Source organism: Elgaria multicarinata, chromosome 4, assembly GCF_023053635.1.
Source record: "Elgaria multicarinata webbii isolate HBS135686 ecotype San Diego chromosome 4, rElgMul1.1.pri, whole genome shotgun sequence".
Classification (NCBI taxonomy): domain Eukaryota; kingdom Metazoa; phylum Chordata; class Lepidosauria; order Squamata; family Anguidae; genus Elgaria; species Elgaria multicarinata.
In genome coordinates this window covers 135,622,218-135,635,762 of record NC_086174.1, presented here as the reverse complement: position 1 = coordinate 135,635,762, position 13,545 = coordinate 135,622,218, and positions in this window count along the sequence as shown.

Below are 13,545 nucleotides of genomic sequence, written 5' to 3'. Positions count from 1 at the left end.
ATGCTGGGATTTGGGATTTGTGGATGCTAATCTCAAATGTAAAATATATCTGAGTCATAATCGCAGAGAGGCTAAAGATTTCAGCTGGGAGAAGCAGCGTTTTGTCATTCTGTCATGCCAAATTGTTTTATGTTTCACACAGCAAAGTAAAAATATAAAGGGATCATCACCTAGGTGATAAACTGCCAGCTCCCAGACAAACATTTTAACTGATTTACACCTGTTTTCCCTCCAGGAAAGCTACATTTATTTGATACATCTCTTCCACAACTGATATATGACAGCAATGTGCAAAGCTCTCCTTTCCTTTCCTTCCCTTTATTTTCTTTCTGTCTTTCCCTTCCTTCCTTCCTTTTCTTCGTTCTTTTTTTCTTTCTCTCTCTCTCTCTTCCTTTTCCTTCCTTCCTTCCTTCCTTCCTTGAATGATTACGCTAGATGTGAAAGGACCACATATTGTGTGTGATCCTAACTGCTATCCTAAGGTACTGTGCTTATCACCACTGCACCCTCCCTCCACATACCCATGACAGCTGGAAGCCCCATGCATAATATGGCAAGCCACTGACGAACTCTGGGAAGTTTCAAAAGTAGTTTGTTAGCACTATAACATGGGAAATTGCTATAAGAAGCACAGAAGACACTGTCTGCACACACCTTAAAGGGCTGTCTGAGTTGTGGCCCACCCAGCTCATTTGTAATACGTCAACGTGAAAAAAAACATGTTTCAAAAAACAGCAGGGAAAGCCATATAGTTGACAGGTGTCAAATGCAAACACCAGCTGGCCTCAGCAACAACAGGAGCAGCACACTCTTAGTTAGAATAGATATACGATTTTCAAGTAACCCCTCTCCAGCTCATTTTAAGCTATTTAATTCTGGGAACAGAAATACAGAGACTGGGTTGTTTCATTAGTACGGTACAAGCAACTCAGTCCAAAGGGGCATTACCAAAGCATGCGTGGAATTAATGTGGAACTTTCTTTCTTTTATCTGTTAACATTTAGCCTATCATTCTACATAGTTTTGTCAAATTAATGGGTGCGTGGGTCTGCTGTTGCATCGGCAGTGGCAGCCATTGATGCAGGAATGGGAAATGCATGGTTACGGCATGCAGATGGACAGTGCTGAGTGCTCGCCGGGGCCTTGCAAGCACTCGGGTGGTGATCCATGCTCACATTGGAAGTGCCCGACTGGGTCCAGGGGGGGCGAGTGCAGGGGGGTTCCGCCAGGCTCCTGGACCCTAGTAACAGCATAAAGAAAAAGGAGACATGACCTCACCCTATACAAAAACAGTAGCTATTCTGTTTTAATTTTGCTAGCACTAGTAGGAGGTGCCATGAAGTAAACCAAGCCATTTCCCCCTGCGACGAAAAGAACTGTCTTCCATGTTTGCATTTAGTTTGATTTTTAGATACTATGAGGTTAAATGTAGGGATGTCTGAGAATGCCTGTTTGTAAATCATGTGAACATGGGCCTTCCTAGACCTACCTGATAATCCGGTGGGCAGTCGGGGCGAGGCCGCGCTGCAGCTAGCGCGGGCCGTCGCCCCTAGCTAGACGTAAAATGCGACGGGTTAAGGGAAAGCCCCGTCGTGTCCTCCATTTTTTTAATCTTAAAGGGGCCATGTGCGCAGGAGCGCACCAATGGAAAAGTAAGTGTTTTTTTAAAAAAAATAAAGGGTTCCCCACTCCCCCTGCCCCTTATTTCCCCCCCACACACAATGTCTGATGCCCCCCTGCCCACTTGCTTGCCCGTTCTCCCCCCGCCCGCCATGCCCGTCCCCGCTCGCCATGCCCTGGCCCCGTTCTTCTTCCCCCCGTCTGCCATGTCTGATGCCCCCCGCTCACTTGCCAGCCCAATCGCCATGCCCACCCGATCACCCGCCTGCCATGTCCGATGCCCCCTCTGAGCACCCCCCATCCATGATTTCCCCACCCTGGCTCCTCTCTTCCCCCCATCTCTCCTGCCGGGTCCACTCTTTCCCCTGGCCCCCATACTCCCCCGCCGTGATTCCCTCCCCCCGGCCTGATGGGCACAGTGCTCCTATGGAATGCTGTGCCCAGTGCGCGGCTTCTCCCAGCTACTTGCGAGTAAGCAAGCAGCCAGGAAAAGCCACGGAAGTAGCTAGACCTTCCGCAGCCCTGGGCTCAGCCCAAGGCTGTGGAAAAGCCGGGCCATAACCAGATCCGATTATCCCGGGTCAAGGGAGGACTTAGCCCGGCCTGACTCCGGGATCCCCTGTGCATCATCTGGATGCACAGGAGGGAGACCGGGCCTCACACCGGGCTAAGTCCTCGTCTAGCAACAGCCCATGTCTTGTTTGCAACTCCAAATGCAAGCAGGAGTGTAATTTTGGGTGGGTTTCTTTCTTTCTTTCTTTTTTGCAATTTCCTGAGCTCGCATTCATGTTCAAAAAGTGCAAACTTGTGCAAATGTGCATTTCCAAGAATGTGCATCCCCTTCCCTCTAATCTGTATTTTCAAGGTTTAGTCTATGTGGAGGGGGCTGCACAATTTTTGGTTCTCTGCTTGAAAACCTGAACACTTTTCTTGTACAGAAAAACAAAAAAAGGCATTCACATTTGAAAGTGAGAAGACGAGATGAGAGTCAAGGGGGAAAATGGAAAACCTTAGCATTGCTCATTCTCCCATCCCTAGTTAAATGTTTGTGTGTACATGTGCTGATCCATCAGATGAACAATTAAACGTTTAGTTAAATTATAGAAGTTAGGAAGTTTGCTCAGGTAGCCAAAAGTGTGCAAAAGTCTGAAGCCAACAGTTTAATTAAATATATGAGTCACGATGTCTGCAGAGGAAGAAGAAGAAAAAATAAACATATAAAGTCAACCATTAATAAAACCAGCCAAAAACCTAAAACTAGAAATAATACAACAATAAATATCTAAAATCAACCACTAATAAAAGCAGCCAAAATCTAAAACTAAAAAAAAAAAAAAAAAAAAAATTGCACGAGATTCAAGAAAAGGTCAGGAGAAAAACATAGGCCTTAGCTAGACCTGAGGTTTATCCCGGGATCATCCCGGGGTCATCCCTGTTCATGTAAATGACACACAGGGGATCCTGGGAGCTGGCAGGGACGACCCCGGGACGATCCCAGGATAAACCTTAGCTCTAGCTAAGGCCTTAGAAAAAGGAATTTAAGGTAAAGTGAACAAGAAACTACCTTCCTGACTAGTTGGAGTGTGTGTGTGTATCTACCGGGGAGGTGGGGGGATAACTCATTTTATGATAAAGCAGAAGGAAGAAAGTTACACACACATTATTTTGCCTGTTTTCCCTTCCAATCATGGAACAGGCCACTGCTGCTCGATAACATGTCACCAAATTGTGAAATGGGTCAGCCGCTGTCCAGGTCAATTAAAGCTCCCTTGACAGTCAGGGATTGCTTATAAGCTTCCCAGATGTCTGATCCCCGGGTTTCAAAAGTTAGTTTTATACACCCAGTATGGTGCTTTTCCCAGTTGGGGTTTGTCCTGGCTGAGTGAAGCTGTCCTTTTGGGGGTGGGGGGTGTTAGGACTGTGCACAGGAGAACAGGTGGCAGACTAGAAAACCATTCCACTTTAAGAGCTTAATCTGAGCCGAAGAAGAATTTGAAGGTTGCCATACCCAGCTGTTCTTTGAGGCAAGCATTATAAGCCCACGAACCTTGTATCTGGTCTGCTAAACCTTTCCAGCATCTCTAGGGAACATTGAGCGAGAGATATTCAATATTGCTCAAAGGGAAGTGAACACTGTCTCTTGATTTCATGATGAACTGTCCAGAGCTCGTAGGTACTTTTCATACTGTCAGGCAGATTGTATATCTACTAAAATTACTTATTGGGTATAAGTTAATAACATTCAAGCAGGAAAAGTTTAAAAGGTTGCTTCTAGTTAAATATTCCCTTGAGGATAGAATTTGATAGCTGGGGGAATAATGAACCACCATTAACTTGCAGCTTTTGTTAATAGTACTTTGACGTGTTAGTATGTAGTTAATTAGCTAGTGCAGTTCCTCTTTAATGAAGATTACAAAAAAAAAAATGAGGATTGTTTTAGAATACAAAATGGGTTCCCCCCCCCCCCCCGCATTCTCTGGAAAAAGCCATTAAAATAATGATAATATAACCTCTATTATATTTTCCAAGACATTATTATTATTATTATTATTATTATTATTATTATTATTATTATTATTATTCCAACTTTGAAGGGAAAAATCCTCTCATGGTGGCTTGTACAATTTTATATAAACACACACAACAATAATAGAACAATAAACATCTAAAGTCAGCCATTAATAAAACCAGTAAAATATGTTCAGTAAAATATGAAACACCTGTAGATATTTAAACAGCAGTACCTTAAATCATGTCAGTTCAGCAGCCCATAAAGCCTATCTTAAGAAAAGGCCAGAGAAAACAACTGGGTCTTTAGAGTTCTTCTAATTGATGGGGCCTGATTCAATCTGGAATGGATCTAAGTACTTAGTATCATCCAACATTGCCTGGCGCTGAGAAGCCAATATTCTCTCCAACATCTTGCTACAGAACGGCAAATAAAACTCTGGATGATAGTTACCCAAATCCATACAGCGTCAAAATACATCTTTTTCAACAGGGGCTTCACCACTGCTTGCTTCAAAGCAGTGGTGTCCACACCAGCCCTTGGGGAGGCATTAACCTCTCCTGAGGTCCCAATTCCCAGCCCTTGCTGATTTCAGAAGCCAGGATGGGCAAGGGTCCAGACAGAAGGTGGTAGGTCTCAGTACTCTGAAAAGTTTGTCAATGTTCTCAGGTTGTACAAGGTGAAAAATATCCCCAAAAAATATTGACTAGATGGTGCACTACTTCCAGCCAACTCTGATGCTACCACAATAAATGCAGCTAGGTTGGCACAGGTATGGGTAACTTTATCTGCAATATTTCCTGCAAATTAGTGACAGCAGGTCTTTGGAGATTTATGCTACTGTGTCACAGAATATACTCCTTCTGGATGATCACAGCAACACAATGCATTCTTTAGTCCAGAGATTCTCAGAGTGGTGTACAATGACAAAGCATTAAAATTGATAAATAAACATGATTATTAATTTAAAAATAGCAATAGCAGCACAATTTCATGCAGAATTTGAAATTTTACTTCGGTAATGTTATGTAGAGTCGCTTCTGCATGTATTTGTCATGACATTTGGCTTGAATAATAACATTTATCATGGAATGAAAACAAATAAAACTTCATCATAAAAACTGATCCAATCACTCACATTAAAAGGTCTGCCCAAATTTTTAAACAGTCTTTACACAGTGCCAAACATACATTAAAGTTGACACCATGTGAGTCCCCATACTATTTCTCTATACATAGTAGGTGTCTCATAATAATATAATAATGAGGTACGGACCCCTTAGTACAACACTTTTGTTATTTGTTTTGTTTGTTTGTTACATTTTTATACCACCCAATAGCTGAAGCTCTCTGGGCGGTTCACAAAAATTAAAACCATGAAGAGCATAAAAGCAACCAACAATTTAAAAACATGAATACAAAATAAAATATAAAAAGCACAACCAGGATTAAAACCACACAGCAAAAATTGATATAGGTTAAAATATGGAATTAAAACAGCAAAGTTTAAATTTAAGTTAAATTAAGTGTTAAAATACTGAGAAAATAAAAAGGCCTTCAGCTGGCGACGAAAAGAGTGTGTGTTTATGGTTTCACCAAATGTGTTTATGTGGCGTCATTATTGTCAGTGACACTATCCACAATTTCTCTTTTGCTGCCACCTCCCTCGTCTTTATTTTTAAAATAAATGAGGGAAATTTAAACTTTCTTTTTATTTATTTTTGTTTGTCAGTGTGAGTGTATATCACCAATCTACAGCAACAACCAAGACCGAGAAAGTGTGGTTAAAATAACAAAACAATATCAAAAACTTTATTTATAAAGAAAAATATATTTAAATACAACTTATGTTTAAGGTTATTAAAAGAAATATACCTCTCTACTCCTCCCAGGGAAAACTAACCTTTCCCCCCAAAAAACCTATAGCCCTCAATTTCCTAACCCTACCCTGATGAAAGCCTGTCCTCCTCCTCTGTCCCTCTCAATTCCCTCTCTTTTATCCCCTCTCTCCTCAAAAATGAAACAACCAATCAGATGCCTTCGTTCAAACATGTCATCATTCTAACTCCCCCTTCCCCTACTTAACATTACCTGTAATAAAAAAGAATTGGCCAAAACAAATCAAGCCCTGAACCAAATGTTCAAAATAATACATATAAACAACAAAATAAAACACCATTTCGTCACCGTTTACGTTTGGTATAATTTTGTCCACATCTCCATCAAAGTGTGTCAGGAAACTTAGAAGCTTCCATAACTATAATATCTTTTTTAAAACATTTCTTCAGTTCCAACATTCAGAGAGTATTTGGGGCATTCTTGACACATATTATTCCGACACTGATCATTAATAATTATATTAGACATCTTCTCTCATCTATTTTTGATGCCACCACCACTTTTCTCCTCTTAATTGCCTCTGAAGCAGGTTTTTTATAAATTAAATACCAGCCAGCATTTAAAGACATGCATTTGTATCTAACATCTGGTTTGGCCATAATTCTCCTGTTGAAATCAATGGGACTGTGTTGTGGCTGGGTCATGGTTATTGAGGCTTGGCCTTCTGTTCTAGCGAAGTAATAAAGCAGGAGGAGTAGAGTATGTATTATTTCAAATCAGTTAAGTATGTTTAAACCAAGGTGCAGCGCATATATATATATATATATATATATATATATATTGATATTCATAACCACGCAAATAAGTTACTCCTTTGAGCAGACAAACATATGTATATTTAATAAATGCAAACTAGAATATAAAAGCATCCAGAGATTGATCTAAGTAGCTTTCCCTACAGGCTATAAGAAAAGGGAGACATCGCTTTTGTTTTTAAATACTTGATATATGCTTTGACTTTGGATGCCTGGGGATATATGAATATATGTTGACACAGACAGTGGTATCAGTCTTGGTGCTGCTAAGCCACCTTCTCTTCTGCTCATTTTCCTTTGGATATTTTTTGGTCTGTGCAAGAAAGCCTGCAGCTTTAAAGTAAATAAAGTAACCACAACTTTCAAAAATGGTGTGTAGGTTGTGAGAGTAAACCTTGGCTTCACACCTTGACTTCTGGGGACATCTGATCTAAGGATGGGCAAATCTATCCATTTTACTTTCTTCCAGTTTCAATTTTTGTTTGTTTGTTTATGCTTTGGCTCTCATAAATGCAAATTTTGTGAATTTTGTTAAGTTCTTCTAAAAAATGAACTGAAATAAAATTCTCACCCATACGTACCAGCTAAATTCAATAGGCACAGCTATTTTCATTCTGGGGAGGAGCATGTTGTACCTGCCTGTTATAGAACTATTAAAATGAGGATCCTATCAGAAAAAAAGAGGCGGCAACCATAATTAAAAACTAACATGGTTGAATGCACAGGGACTCTTCCAATACATGAAAGGTTGTCACACAGAGGAGGGTCAGGATCTCTTCTCAATCATCCCAAGGTGCTGGACATGGAATAATGGGCTCAAGTTACAGGAAGCTAGATTCCAGCTGGACATCAGGAAAACCTCCTGACTGTTAGAGCAGTAGGACAATGGAACCAATTACCTGGGAAGGTTGTGGGCTCTCCCACACTAGAGGCCTTCAAGAGGTAGCTGGACAGCCATCTGGCAGGGATGCTTTAAGGTGGATTCCTGCATTGAGCAGGGGGTTGGACTTGATGCCTTATAGCACTCTTCCAACTCTACTATTCTAGATTCTATCACTCCAATCCAGAATTTTAGGAGCAAAGCACTCAAAGCCCTAGGCCTGAATACAAAGCTTGACTAAATTCTCCAAAAACCTCTTCAAACCTCATTTCAGCTCATTCCCATTTTCATTTTTGATCCATTTTATGGCTTGTTTGAATGGGAAAATTGTGCACTTCAAATCAGAGAAGTGCAAATTACTGTGTACAGTTTCTCAAAGTGCCCAATTTCCTCTGTTTCCTAAAGCATGAATATGTGTATCTGTTTTTGTTTTTAAAAAATGCATTTCAAAGTGTGTGTTTAAAACGCCCCCACCCATGTTTTTAAAATGTGATTGCAAATTCAGGAATTTGAGAACATTTCTGGTGCCATTTTCCAACGGCATTTGCCTCACACACAAGTCTCTTTGAGACTTTAGATTTCAGAAGGAAAACATGTTTGTTCTGTTTCCTTAAATCAAAGGCTCCCCTCATAATGCGGAATAATGAGGTATTATCATTAAACAGCCATTTGTTAAACCACATGTGTCTACTATGCAGTGTAGCAACCACCGAAAAATCTGCAAACCCTGTTTCCTTCCACATGTTGGAAGAAGATAATTGTGAGCAATTTCACATAGGGATCAATATTCTCTGACAACAGAGGAAATATCTCTCATTTATATCCCAAAGCCTTTGTAAAGTACTTCTTAAAACCCTATCACAAACAGGTTGATAACTTGCTCTAGAAAAGCAAGAGCAAACTGTGCCAAATGTAAATGAAGTGCACTTGAGTGTATCTTCTTAACATATGATTTACCTTCTCACGGAAATATTACCACATAACTGGAATCCCGTGAAAATTGACAGTACGGATTATTCTAACTGGTTTATGCAACACCACACACACATACAGACACTTTCAGAAAGCAAACTGTTCAGTTTTTCTCTGGTGATGCTAGCTATCCAGATGTGAAAAAAACCAATTGCTCCCATGGATATAGAAGGCACTTTGCAAGGATAGTCCTTCTTGTCTCCCTGCAGAAGTGTGGTGAAGTGAGAGCCTGTGTGGTGTACTGGCTAAAGTGTCGGACTTGGAGTCGGGAGATCTGGGTTCTAGTCCCCACTTGGCCATGGAAACCCACTGGGTGACTTTGGGCCAGTCACAGATTCTCAGCCCATCCCACTTCACAGGGTTCTTAGAATCATAGGATCATAGAATAGTAGAGTTGGAAGGGTCCTAAAAGGCCCCCTGCTAAATACAGGAATCCACCCTACAGCATAGTTGACAGATGGTTGTCCAGCTACCTCTTGAATGCCTCTAGTGTGGGAGAGCCCACAACCTCCATAGGTAACTGGTTCCATTGTCGTACTGCTCTAACAGTCAGGAAGTTTTTCCTGATGTCCAGCCGGAATCTGACTTCCTGTAACTTGAGCCCGTTATTCCGTGTCCTGCACTCTGGGATGATCAAGAAGAGATCCTGGCCCTCCTCTGTGTGACAACCTTTTAAGTATTTGAAGATTGCTATAATGTCTCCCCTCAATCTTCTCTTCTCCAGGATAAACATGCCCAGTTCTTTCAGTCTCTCTTCATAGGGCTGTTTCCAGACCCCTGATCATCCTGGTTGCCCTCCTCTGAACACGCTCCAGCTCGTCTGCGTCATTCTTGAAGTGTGGTGCCCAGAAATGGACGCAATACTCTAGATGAGGCCTAACCAGGGCCGAATAGAGAGGAACCAGTACCTCACGCGATTTGGAAGCTATACTTCTATTAATGTAGCCCAAAATAGCATTTGCCTTTCTTGCAGCCATATCGCACTGTTGGCTCATATTCAGCTTGTGATCTACAACAATTCCAAGATCCTTCTCATTTGTAGTATTGCTGAGCCAAGTATCCCCCACCTTGTAACTGTGCATTTGGTTTCTATTTCCTAGATGTAGAACTTGGCATTTATCCCTATTAAATTTCATTCTGTTGTTTTCAGCCCAGCACTCCAGCCTATATAAATGCAATAATACCAAATACATACATACTATTTCCTACCATCCGGAATAGAACCACTTACTTGCCTAGGCCCTTTATGCTCACAGCTTCCCCTTTAACAATTATTAGGGGTGTGCATGGACCCCCCGCTCCGCTTCACTTCCAGATCCGCGATTTGTGGATCGGGCCACTTCGCTCCACCCCCGCTCCGTTCATGCCCGCTCCACTCCGCTGCGGAGCTCCGGATCCGGATCGGAGCTCCATTTCCCCCCCCCCATAGGCTTGCATTAAGCTAAAAAAGTATACAACATTTTTTCTGTGAAAGTTAGAAGCCTCATGTTTGGCACCATGACACCTCATGGAAGTATACACACGCACGCCAAGACTCAAGGCAATCCCATCATCCCCAGAATTTTGGGGAATTTATGAAAATCGGGCACCCCATTCACACCCCTTTCGATAGCTCCGTCAATTTGCACGTTAAAAACCTCAAACTCGCCACCATGATAGCTTATCCAGGGACACACAAGCACACCCAGACTCAAGGCAGTCCCATCATCCCCTGATTTTTAGGGAATTTATGAAAATCCAACACCCCATTCACACCCCTTTCGATAGCTCCGTCAATTTGCACGTTAAAAACCTCAAACTTGCCACCATGATAGCTTATCCAGGGACACACAAGCACACCGAGACTCAAGGCAGTCCCATCATCCCCTGATTTTTGGGGAATTTATGAAAATCCAACACCCCATTCACACCCCTTTCGATAGCTCCGTCAATTTGCACGTTAAAAACCTCAAACTCACCACCATGATGGCTTATCCAGGGATGCACACGCACGCCAAGACTCAAGGCAGTCCCATCATCCCCTGATTTTTGGCGGGGCTTAAACCTGCAGACATCTCAATGGGGCCATTTCAAAGGAAATCCCAACATGCCATGAATTGGGGAGTAGAGATAAACCTATATGAATCTTCTTCCACACTTGAAAAATGGATTTGGAACTTCCAAAACTCCAAGTGAGAGCAGGAAGGACTTCTCCCCTGAGTCAAAGCCAGACACACACAACATTCCTGCGAGGCGGGCAGGGGAGGAGAGAGGGAAGGCAGGCAGGCAGCAGACATTTCTGGGGGCATAAGGAAGTGAGCCAAGGATAAGCCAGTAATGCATATAAAATGGAATAAATAAATAAATAAACAAAGGAGGGGTGGAATTAAAAGCAGCAGTGTTGCTGAATAAACAACAAGAAGAACTTTTAAAAAAAGGCTATATCTGTCTTTTACCAGCAATAGGGGGATGTGCCCAGGGGAGGGGGAAGCAGCTGCCAGTTCAACTCATGAAAGCCATTGCTTCACCACGAGAGCTGAGGAGTAGAGCTCTCACTTCAACTCATGATAGCCATTGCTCCACCGGGTTACTCTCTTTGGAGGGCTCTAATTGCCCTCCAAGTACAGGAGAGAGTGGGGGCACGTCCACATGGGATGCCTTGGGGAGCTCATCCCCTTGCACCACATCTTTTCAGTTGTTCCCCAAAGTTAGGGTGGGTAGCAGTGCTCTCTTATTATTGGCTTAGTATATGATTTCAGGTTGTGTTTGTGCATTTGGTGGGGCTACTGTTTTAAAAAACACTGGGAAAAGTCCGTTCAGACTAAGAAAGAGAAGTTTCCAGAATCCCAAGTTACCCGTTTTGCCTATCCCCTCCTCCAACTTTGGGATCATGTGATCATGACCGGGAGTTGACTCTGTCCCTCAGCCCTTCGGAAAAGATATTTTCCCGCCGTTTTTTAAAAAAAATTCTAGCACACGAACCGCAGCATGCAGAGAGTTGAGAGTAGTCTCAAAATGACCCCCATCCACAACTCTCCAAGCACAAGAATTTTCAGAAAGATAGCTTCAAAAACAACACAGTTATCCCCCTTTCTTTTCCGCAATGCAATCCTGTGGGCGAAATGTTTCAAGATGGTGATTGGATCGGACCGCGGAAACCGGAGTGCTCCGAAAATGGGTGCTTCTCTTCGCCTTGCTTCTAGGGGTCCGCGGTCCACTTCTACTCCGCCTCTGGGCAAGGCGGAGCAGGCCAATTCGCTCCTGCTTTTGTGCTTCTAATCGGAGCGGAGCACATGCCTAACAATTACACTGTTCCTGAACGTTCCAGGACATTACAAACGCTTGGCCAATTGCAGATTGCTACCCCTAGACATGCGCAAGGGGTGTGCTGGGTGTGCCCAGGCACACCCTAATGTCTCAAGCAATAAATGCTGAATTGAGGGGGCCATTGAGTAGCGATACAGAGGGGGATCCAGACTCAGCAGGAACAGCCCTCCAGCTGCTCCACTGCCATGCCAAAGAATGCTGTATCTGAGAGGGCATCATTGCTCCTGGCAGCAGGAATGAAATGGCTGGTGTCACCATAAAGCCCCACCAACGCTAGGGCTTGAGGAACATCTCCTTATTCACCCCACACACACACCCCTGCAATGGCCCTCCCATGGTCAGTCAAGCTGAACACAAAATAGGGCATCAGGATTTAAAAAATAATAATCCCTGAAACCATTCATCTACATAAAACACATACACACATGCACACACCTCTGATTCTGTGTTAATCCACTCCTTCACATTTATAGAGGATAAAAGCTCCCTCAATAAATGCCCAGGGGCGGATTAAAGCAGAATCAAAGGGTGTGTGTGTTTGTGTTTATGCGGGTGAATGGTTTGAAGGGGATTTTTTTTAAATGGATGAAAGGATCTCATTCAAACATGGTATGTTTAAAGCCCTACTCAAGAGCTATCATTGTGCCAAGTTTTAGCTCTGTATCTTTAAAAATACCAGATGTATGCATTTTTCATTAATTCCCATTGATGATAATTCCCATTGACAAAAATGGAGCATTTTTCCCAAGAGTAATCCAGTAGTGTGTAGAGATGTACCCTCTCCCAAAGCAGGATGGGGAATCACCTCATCAGAGTGCTGCTCCAAATTTTGGGGAGGAAAAGAGACCCGCTCTGCACACCTCTAGTGGGAAACTATTAGGAAAATAACTAGAAATAAGTAAATCTTCTATTCTTACTGGTAAGCCTTTGATATGTATTAAAAATATATAGCCCCTTGTAAATAATAATAAAAGAACAAAAGAACAAAAGAATGTAACAATTTTATTCCTCTTCTCTGCTGAATACATGTTTTATTATTATTTCCTCATAGAACGACAAGAGCTGTATGTGATTTTTTTTAAATGCCATTCTTTGGCTTTAAATGTTGTTTGTTTATTTCTTTTGTTTGTTTAGAAAATTTATTTGTTGCTCTTAAGCAAAAAGCTCTCAGAGGGGCTTTCATAAAAAATACAATACCTCCACCCCATAAAACCAGTTACAGCTTTGCAAATGCAATTTCAGAGTAAAAGCATAACAAAGCAAACCATTGATTTGCAATTTTAATTCATGTCAGTATAGCAAAGGTATATAGTCTTGCTTATAATAAGTAATGCACATAAAGACAATGTGTGAAAAATCACAACATTGCACCATATCTCTATTACATTTTCCTAAATACTGTCCTCGTTTGAGGTAAATGGGACAAGAAAAAAGAATAAAGAGAATAGCTTCTGAATACCTTCTACAAATTGCCAATGATGGAAAGTTCAGTAAATTGTATTGGGAGGAAGTGAAAGGTTTGCTGCTTCAGATCTAGCACCCTCCCTTACATCTTGGGTCATAGCTAGACATAAGGTTTATCCCTGGATCGTCCAGAGGTCAAA